We start from the raw sequence: 10,646 nt of genomic DNA on the forward strand, positions 1-10,646 counted from the left end.
AAGCATTCTCATCGATATCATGTGCAATTAATTGTTGAGATAAAGTCTTAAAACATGTTGTTTTGTGGAGGGACCCTGCAGACAGTCGAGGTTCATTTTCTTATTATTCAGTTCAATTCATTTCATTTTTATTTCATATTTGCATTATCGTAGTTTCATTTCTTTGTAATTACTTGTTTACAGTTTTTTTCATTTGTTGTCTGTCGATTTCAAATCATTTGTATGCTTTCTAAAATAGGACTATGTACATAATCTCCTTATTTTCATAAGTAAATATGTTTGTTTAGATCGCATTCTTTCTACTTTTATTTTTATTATTTCAAGTAAGATTGTTAATTGCAGTATGTAGATCTTAACATAGATTGCTTTATAAATTTTATCCTTGAATAGAAGTAATTCTTTTTAGAGTAGAAGTAATTGTTTTTCTAGAACATTAGTTTACGTAGCTCTGTTTTTATCATTTTACATAGTAACTAACAATAGTCAGTTAAAGAGGATCATGATAGCTTGTCTTAATTTCCTTTTCAAGAGTTGATTGTAGAAATTTAATTGTAAATCTTCAATTTTCATTAAAAACATAGGAACAAAGAAAATCCTTAAACCATCCACAATCATTATCTTAATAAACTCAAAAAGGCTTCTAGCATATATAGTGCACTTGCACTTCACAAGTTTACCAACTCTAGTTGATAATTTATGTAAGCAATTTAAGAACATTGAATTGACTAAACATTTGGGTGCCATTGTCAGGGAAGTGTAAATAGAAGTCTTGATTTCTTTTAAAATAAAATAAAAAACATGATATGCATAGTGAAAGAGACTACAGGGATAGGTTTGTAGGTAGAGGAAAGAGCTTAATTCCAACAACATCACTTACTCCACCACTTCCTCGTAGTGCCACACTACCCATACAAACTCGAATTCCATCCATAGCAGGACAACATAGACTTCCTGAGCTATTAAGATCTGAAATCCAACCTGGAGATTCACCAACTTCATCAATAGAAGTTGTAATCGAAGAAGATCCCATATCCCGAACAACATGAATAATTTTCCTACCTTCCACTGGAAAACAACTTCTAGCTCAACAGTTGGAAGTTCCTATTGAAGAAGAGGAAGAAGAAACCTACTTCAAACCATTGATAGAAGAACCAGGGGAACAAGAGGAGATTGAAAACCCAATCTTAGAACCAAAATCAGAACCCTATATTAGTTCTGAAGAAAGAGGAGGAGGAAGAGGAGGTGGAAGACAAGGAAGAGGAGGTGGAAGAGATGGAGGAAGAAGAAGAGCAAAGAATATAAATCCAAAACCTTTTGGATTTCCAATCCTCAATGAAGATACAACTGTAACAATGAAAAATATCTCACACTCTATCCTTCCAAACTTTCATGGATTAAGGAGTGAAGATCCTAAGACATTTCTCTTTGAATTTAAAGTCTTGTTTAGATCACATGGTTATCTACATTATTCTCAAAAGTTGAGATTATTCCCTGTAACCCTTAAGGATGCAGCATTAAAATGGTTTATGGGTTTAGGAATAAACTCCATAAGAACATGGGAAAAAATGAAAACTACATTCTTAGAGAGATATAAGGATTATTGTATGCCCCATAACATTAAATATGAAGTCTTTAAAATGACAAACCAAAAAAAAAAAAAAAAAATCTTGAAGATTTTGTTGAAATATTTACTTACAATGTAAAAAGGGAAAAAAATGAATAATCTAGGTAAGGAAACTTTGAAATATCTCTTATTGAAATCAATTAGAGATGAATGGATTGATCTTCTCAATCTAATGGGTAAGGGAGACATTTCTCAGTTATCACTAGGAGAAATTTGTGAGTTGTGCATACACATTTCAAGAGGCAAAGCAAGAACCAGGAAAAATCCAAGAGATCCTCTTCTATCAAGGATTAATAAATCTGCAACTGGGACAGTAAGTAGAGAAGAATTAGGAAATTTTCTTGATAACTTTAAAACATATATTTTAGGGAGTCTTAGTGAACAAATTGACACCCTTAAAATACAAAACAAGAAAAAAGCTGAAAATGTTGCATTGTCCATTTTTTTCCTAAGTGTAGAAAGAAACATGCCTTGAGAGAATGTCCTCTTGATTTAAAAAGTATAGAAACTTGTGTTATTTGTGAAGAAAATCATGATACAAAAGAATGTCGCTCAATACCAAGTCTTGAAGTTGTTTATCAAGAAGAATGAGTACCACATCAGGCAGACCCTCTCTATTTTATTGCTAAAAGACCTTGGCAGAATCCACAACCAAATACAGCTCAAGGTTTTAATCCTCAACCATTTGCACAATCTTCGCAAAGTAATTCGACTGCCCCAATGCCTTGGAATCTTGGCCACAACCTTGGTCACAAGGATGGAAAAATCCTTACTTAAAATTCCCTCAATATCCTCAATTTCCATAATTTCACCAATCATATCCTACTTTTCCTCCACAATATTATCCTCAGCATGTTCAACAAACTCAACCTCACAATGTGTATCCACAACTTTCATTGCCATTTCCTCAAAGACCAAATCAATTTCCTTCTCAACCACTTCCAAATCCAAATAATAATAAAAGTTCACAACTTGTTTCCAATATGGAAGGAAAAAAATTTCAAACCTACATGATAACTCCACTAGATCTCAATAACGTTTAACTTAGATCTGGTAGAATATTAAAAAAGAAGTCCCCCTCAGTTTTTATTCGAGAAAGTGAAAAAGAAAAAATCCCTGAAGAAGATAAGTCTCTTAATAATAAAAAAGAATAAACCCAAAAACAAGTTACTCCAACACATCCAAATAACTCAACTCCTATTATGGAACAACCTTCAGTATTTGTTTCAAAACCACCCTTCCCTAAAAGATTGAAAATTGATGAAGGGGTAGAGAAACAAATTATATTTCCTAATTATGACATGTTAGATGAACTAAAGAATGTTTGCATAAAGATTCCTTTGCTTCAAGCCATTAAGTAAATACTAATTTTCACAAAAACAATTAGGAACTTGAGCATAAAAAGACCTAGAAGAAAGAGAAAAGAAATCAAAAGAATCCAACTTGTTCAAAAAATTGTAGATATCATGATGGGTAAAACAACAATTCAAAAATATCTTGATCCAGGAAGTCCCATTGTGAAAACACACGTCAATGGTGTAGATATCCCAAATACACTGATTTATCTAGGAGCATCCATAAATATCATGAGCAAATAAACTATGAATCAATTAAAACTTTCTAATCTTCAATATACACCTACACTATTACAATTGGCAGATAGATATTTAATCAAACCTGATGGTGTATTAGAAGACATATATGTATCCTTATATTCTTGGGAATACCCTATTTATTTTATGATTTTAACACCCAAGAATAACTTAGAAGGACATCCATTGATTCTAGGAAGACCATGGCTAGCTACAGACGATTCTTTCATAAGTTGTAGATCTGGTGATATGTTCATTTTTTATGGTAGTACAACAAGAAATTCACACTGTATCCACCAACAAAAACAACAGTAGAGCTTGAAAATGAAGAATGGATAGATGATGACTTTTATATAAGACCGATATTTGCTACTTCACAATTAGATGAAGAAGATCAAATTCTAAATTTAATTGAAAATAATAAATCTTCATTATATTGTGAATCTAGTCATAGTTTTCAAGAACAATGAAATATTGAATATTTATTATCTCGTTAACTATCCTTACACTCTATGGAAAATTTTGGCAATATTGAAATTTTTCCAAGAAAAACTTTGAATATCAACAATAATTTGGAAGAATTTCAAAAGAAAGAATTAATCAAGATGTTACAAGAACATTCATCTGCTTATGCATGGGAATATACTGACATGAAAGGAATTGATCCTAATACTTGTAAACATCATATCTACATTGAAGAAAATGCCAAACCAGTTTGACAACCTCAAAGAAGAATCAATCCAAATTTAAGGGAGATTGTTAAGGAAGAACTACAAAAACTGTTGAATGTCAATTTCATCTATCCAATATCAGACAGTCAATGGGTTTCACCCTTAGTAATTTTCCCTAAAATGAATATAAAATGGAGAGTGTGTATTGATTATAGGGAATTGAATATAGCCACTTTAAAAGATCACTTTCCACTTCCTTTCATAGATAAAGTTTTAGATACATTGGTAGGAAAGAAATATTTTTCGTTTTTAGATGATTTTAGTGGGTATAACCAAATCCAAGTAGCCCCGGAAGACCAAGATAAAACCACCTTTACCTGCCCATGGGGAACTTTTGCTGATTAAGTACTTCCCTTTGGATTATGTAATGCTCCTGCAACATTCCAAAGAGCGGTATTAGGCATTTATTCTGATCTAATTCATGATTGTGTGGAAGTCTATATGGACGATTTTATAGTTTATAGAATTTTTTTTGAAGAAGCTCTTAAAAATTTGGAAAAAGTTCTCATCAGATGTAAAGAAGCAAATCTCTCATTAAGCCATGAAAAATGTTTTATGATGTTTACCGAGGGAATTGTTCTAGGACACCATATTTCAAGAAATGGAATTAGAGTGGACACATCTAAAGTAGAAGTTATTTCTAAATTATCAATTCCAAATTCTCAACAAGATGTTAGAAGTTTTCTTGGATTCATTGGTTATTATAGAAGATTTATAGAAAACTTTACAAAAATTGCATCTCCACTTTTCAAGCTACTCACAAAATACTATGAATTCAAATGGAATTATGTTTGCCAAAAGGTCTTTGAGTCATTAAAAGAGAAAAACTTTGAACCACCCATTCTCAGAGGACCAAATTGGAAATTACCTTTGCATATTTCGATTAATGCTTCAAATACAGCTTTAGGAGTTGTACTAGGACAAAAAGACTTAACTCCATATGTCATTTATTACACCAATAAAAATTTGACTCCTGCAGAGTTAAATTATACTATCACGGAAGAGTTTTTAGATGTTGTTCATGCCATCAATAAATTCAGACATTATATTACTAGTTATGAAACTTTTTTATATACTGATCATTCTGCAATTAGATACTTAATGAATAAATCAATCACTAATGGCAGAATCACTAGATGGTTATTATTGCTACAAGAGTTTAATATTACTATTTTGGATCGACCTGGAAAACAGAACGCAGTCGTTGACTTTTCATCAAGGATTCAAAATGATAACAATGATATGTCTATAGAAGATAATTTTTCTTATGAATATCTTTTTGCAGTATCTACTAAATCTCCATGGTTTGCAGATATTGCTAATTATTTGACTACATGAAAATTACCATCATACTTGTCTCCTCGAGAAAAAAGGAAATCAATTCAAATTAGTGCATCTTATTCATGGATAAATGAAGAATTATATAAAACAGGTCCAGATATGATCATCTGAAGGTGTGTAAGAGAAGATGAAGTACCAGATATATTGAAAGCTTGTCATGATGATACTTGTGGAGGAAACTTCGCTGACAAAAAAATTCTTACAAAATCCTTCTCTTAGGATATTATTGGCCTTCCCTTTTTAAGGATGCCAGAGAGCATGTTAAGAGATGTGATAGTTGTCAAAGGATGGGGAAACCTATTCCTTTTGATGATATGCCTCTACAACCTCAGGTACTTATTGAGCCTTTTGAAAAATGAACTTTGGATTTTGTTGGTCCAATCAATCCACCTTCGAAACAAAATAGGTACATTCTTGTTTGCACTGATTATGTTACAGAATGGGTAGAAGCTAAAGCACTTATTTTTGCTACTGAAAATGTTGTAGTTTCATTTATTTTTGAGGGTATATTTACTCATTTTGGTGTTCCAAGAGAAATTGTAATAGATCAAGGTACTTAATTTACATCCAAGTTGGTACAGAAAATAATGGAGGAATCCAAAATCAAACATCGAAAGTCTACTGCATATCATCCTCAACCAAATGGATAGGTGGAGTCCGCCAATAAAGTCATTGAAGTTATTCTCACCAGAAATGTGCATTTGCATAGAAGAGATTGGGCAAAAAAGCTTCCAGAAGCTTTATGGGCATACCGTACCACATGGAGAAACACTACAGGACATACTCCTTATGAGCTTGTCTATGGAAAACAAGTCATATTTCCTATTGAGTTTCAAGTTAAAACTTTCAAGATAGCTATCAAATTGGGTCTTGATCTTTCCGAAGCACAAAAACAAAGAATGGAGCAACTAAATGAACTTGATGAGATAAGACAAGATGCAATCCAAAGAACTAATCTAGTTCAGCAACAAAGATCTAGATGGCATGACAAATATATGAAAGAGAGAAAATTCCAACCAAGAGATTGGGCATTACTGTTTGATTCAAAGTTCAAATATTTCCAAGGGAAATTTCAAACTCATTGGCTTGGGCCTTATGAGATTGAAATAGTCTTTGACAATGGTGCAGTCAGGATCAGAACTATTAATGAAGAAAGGATCTCTTTTCTTGTGAATGGTCATCGACTGAGAATTTATCATAAGCCATTGACCAATGAATAATTTATAAAATATTTGCAAGATAATATTGATTTAAAGTTGGTAAAGAAGGATTTTCGTTCGTCTCCAACTTGATCTTCAAAAAATAATAATAATAATAATAAATTAATCAATTAAAATTAAAAAAATTAAAAGATAAAAAATAAAAGAAAAATAATAATAATAATAAATTAATAATTAATAATTAATAATAATAATAATAATAAACTTGAAAACCAACAATGGTTGTCATGTTTATATAGAAAATCTAAGGTGAAAATCAATTCTTGACACATTTTCTTTATGTCCCACTCTTTTCTTTTTCAAAATAAAATAGCTACAAAATTATTGAGTTTCTGCAGCTCTGACAGATTTTTGCAGCCAATTTGACAGAGATTTCTGATGGAATAATTGAAAGAGTGATTGACTCCCTTCACTGCAAGGCACCTGAAGACAATACAAAGGACAAAAACCAAAGGTTAGAAAGCAATAATTCAAAGGTATGCAATTCTTTAATTTGATAATAGGGATCAAAACATTAATTGTATGAATTATATAGACATCGTACTACCAAATTCAAAATCATCATTACTAAATGTTGATAGTATCGTGTCAAATCGGATCTAATCCGCCATTCACTCCTCATCATTATACCTACGCTCCAACCCACATCCTGAATTTTATTGATTTGATCACCCAAATCATGCTCATTCATTCTCTCAACGGTTAGATTATATCGCACTTCTTCATATCCTTACCTCTCACACTCCCATCATTCATACTGTCATCCTCATTACTCTGAAACCCTCATACCCTTTCAAACAAATAGTCTTGAGACAAAGCTTCTCAGTTATGGGAGTTATAGTCAGAATAGAACTAGAAGGAAGAAAAATTTTAGAAGGATATCCACAGAGCCTTTGATGGGGTGGAAGTCGAGATAGGGGACATAAAATTTATAGCAAAAAAGTCCTCCCTTGCCGAAGCCACTAGATTGCCTCGAATTAGAGAAAAAAGGTTTAAAAACAGAGGTATTAAGAGAGAATACTGGAAATTTTTCTGAAGAACCCTAGCATGGAAACCACCATTTTCAAGAAGGGCATCCCGAGCACAGCATTAAAAAGTAAGTGGAGAAATTTGTTTCTGATAATTCAAAATTTTGTTACTTGCGAAGGGAGTTTTGGATGCATGTTTTTCTATCATATCCGACTTCTGATGAATTTTATTGAGGATAATGAAATAGATCTTCCATATTTCTTGCTTAATAGTCTAAGAAAGATGCCAGGTAATGTGCAAAGGAAAATTCAGTTTATAGAGAGCACCATGTATCACCATGGTCTCATTAAAATCCTTGTTGAATTTCATCTTTAAAATATGGGTGATAATTGGGAAAACTTTTTAGTGAGGAACCATTTTAAGGAAGATAACCAAGAACAAACAGGCAGCAACAAGGCTAAGAGAGGGAGAAAAATAAGAATTGAAGGACCAGTAGAACAAGGACAACAATAGTCACGGGAGCAGTCAGAGAATGACATTCCTCTGGCAGAAATTTTAGAGAATATGAATAAGAAGGATGTTAGATGAAAGAAATCTAGTAAAAAAATAGAGAGAACACCCAAAACAGAGAATCCTAAGATAGAAAGAAAGAAATAAAAAATTCAAAAGCCTCTTCTAACAAGCTTAAGAAGAAGTACCAGACTCAATCTAGCAAAAAAGTAACGGCCTACAAAAAGTATGGAGCATATCGACTTAGAAGCAGAGGAAGATTCAAGGGTTTCTCCGCCAACTTTCATCACACCTCCTCAGAGTCCAGGCCAAAGAACACCTGAAATTGATCTTGTACAACAAGAAATTTATGATTATATTGAGTCTCTAGAGAAAACAAATGCGGCAAAAACATCAGCTTAAAATCAAGAAGAAGTCTATTTTAGTAAACCACAAGAACCTCCAATAATAAAAAATTTAAAACAAGAAATTTTTGAGCTGGAGACACTAAACAGGTATAGTCAAAAGGAGAATCAAACCCTAAAGGTGCAGAGTGAAATCCAAATGGCTAAGAGTGGCAATGTCCTTTTACACCTAAGTCTATGGTACAAGAAGAACAAGAAGTTGAAGCAGAGAAACAAAGCTCTACAAAGGCAAGTCATAAACTTGAAGTACAAGATCCTCATGAAAAAGCCAAGGATGGCAGTGGGTGGAAAGAAAGGGAAAAAGATGAAGTTGGATGTACTTGCATAGTTTTCAAAATAAATGCAGTAATTAAACAGGAGACATTAGTTTTGTGTTTTGCATGAGGACATGCAAAGACCTCAGCATGGGGGAATGTATTGTCTCGTGAATGTTTTGTTTTTGAAACCATTTCCATCCATTTTTCCTCCTTTCATCATTGCTATAAACTCAAATAAATAGTTAAACTATAGAGTTTAACATGGTAAGGTACTCAGATGTCTTATTTTTCATATCTATTAATGTGCCCTATTATTAAGTTAAAGATTGTAATAGCTACGGAATTAACATGAATATGCATTTGTTTCATGATTCCACAACTATCTCCATGGTTTGTCGGATTCCAATACGCCATCCAAGCAAAGATGCACATGGGCGGATAGGGATTGATCTCCTCATGGATCTCCTCCTATTTTCCTGAGCAAAATCATTAAGGAAATCTCCCAGTTGTGCAGTCAAGGAAGCAGGTCAATGCATGGGTGAATAGAGCAGTGAGAGTTCAAATCAATCACGACTCTCTGATTTTCTTTCCAAATAGAAAATCGTCGAGAAATGTTAAATTCTATGTTATCATATTAGCATCTAGGTTAGGATTGTTTTTAAGATTTTAAGGCATGAAAGTCTCAATCTATTGAGCCCAAATTCTATATATATAACTTTGTAAACAAAAAACAACATGCAAGCATTTATGTAATTTTTAATTGATAGTTTGAAGTTCCATAACTCTGTTCCATTTTAATTGAAGAAACATTCTCACCGATATCATGCATAGTTAGCTGTTAAGGTAAAGTCTTAAAACCTGTTGTTTTATGGAGGGACCCTGTAGACAGTCTAGGTTCATTTTCTTATTATTCAGTTCAGTTCATTTCATTTTTGATTTCCAGAATTGCATTATCATAGTTTCATTTCTTTGTAATTACTTGTTTACAGTTTTTTTCATTTGTTGTTTGTCGATTTCAAATCATTTGTATGCTTTCTAAAATAGGACTATGTACATAATATCCTTCTTTTCATAAGTAAATATGTTTGTTTAGATCACATTCTTTCTGCTTTTATTTTTATTATTTCAAGTAAGATTGTTAATTGCAGTGCGTAGATCTTAACATAGATTGCTTTATAAATTTTATCCTTGAATAGAAGTAATTATTTTTAGAGTAGAAGTAATTGTCTTTCTAGAACATTAGTTTAGGTAGCTCTGTTTTTATCATTTTACATAGTAACTAACAATAGTCAGTTAAAGAGGATCATGATAGCTTGTCTTACTTTCCTTTTCAAGAGTTGATTGTAGAAATTTAATTGTAAATATTTAGTTTTCATTAGGAACATAGGAACAAAGAAAATCCTTAAAACATCCACAATCATTATCTTAATAAACTCAAAAAGGCTTCTAGCATATATAGTGCACTTGCACTTCACAAGTTTACCAACTCTGCTTGATAATTTATGTAAGCAATTTAAGAACACTGAAGTCACTAAACAATGCATATTTGTATTTGATTGTCTTTTTATTATATTTACTTTTATCATGATATAAATTTTGGACATATTTTAAATATAACTCTTTATTGTGAATTGATCTTTAATATGCAAACTTTGGAGTTTATAATTTTTACATGATGATTCTTCTAATGTTGTAGAAGATAATATAGATTTGGGTTGATTCTTAGGTTTTGAGAAGTTGTTTTATCAAGTTGTTTAATGAATAGTAAAATTGCAAATTATAAAACATGGTACATTTTGCATTCATGAATCGTATCATGGTGTAGATGTCTAAAACAAACATAACTTAAAATTACATTATAAAACAAGGTACATTTTGCATGATGCATGGTTTGATGCTTAAAGGTTTTACATTTAATTTCATGAATATGAAGCAATGAAAGTAAATTTGCATTTAGTTGGTACTTTGTATGGCTCACATATGTAGAGTTTTAGAACC

Source organism: Pinus tabuliformis, chromosome 1_2 (assembly GCF_031772625.1).
Source record: "Pinus tabuliformis cultivar Carrire ecotype Pingquan chromosome 1_2, CPIR1, whole genome shotgun sequence".
Classification (NCBI taxonomy): Eukaryota; Viridiplantae; Streptophyta; class Pinopsida; order Pinales; family Pinaceae; genus Pinus; species Pinus tabuliformis.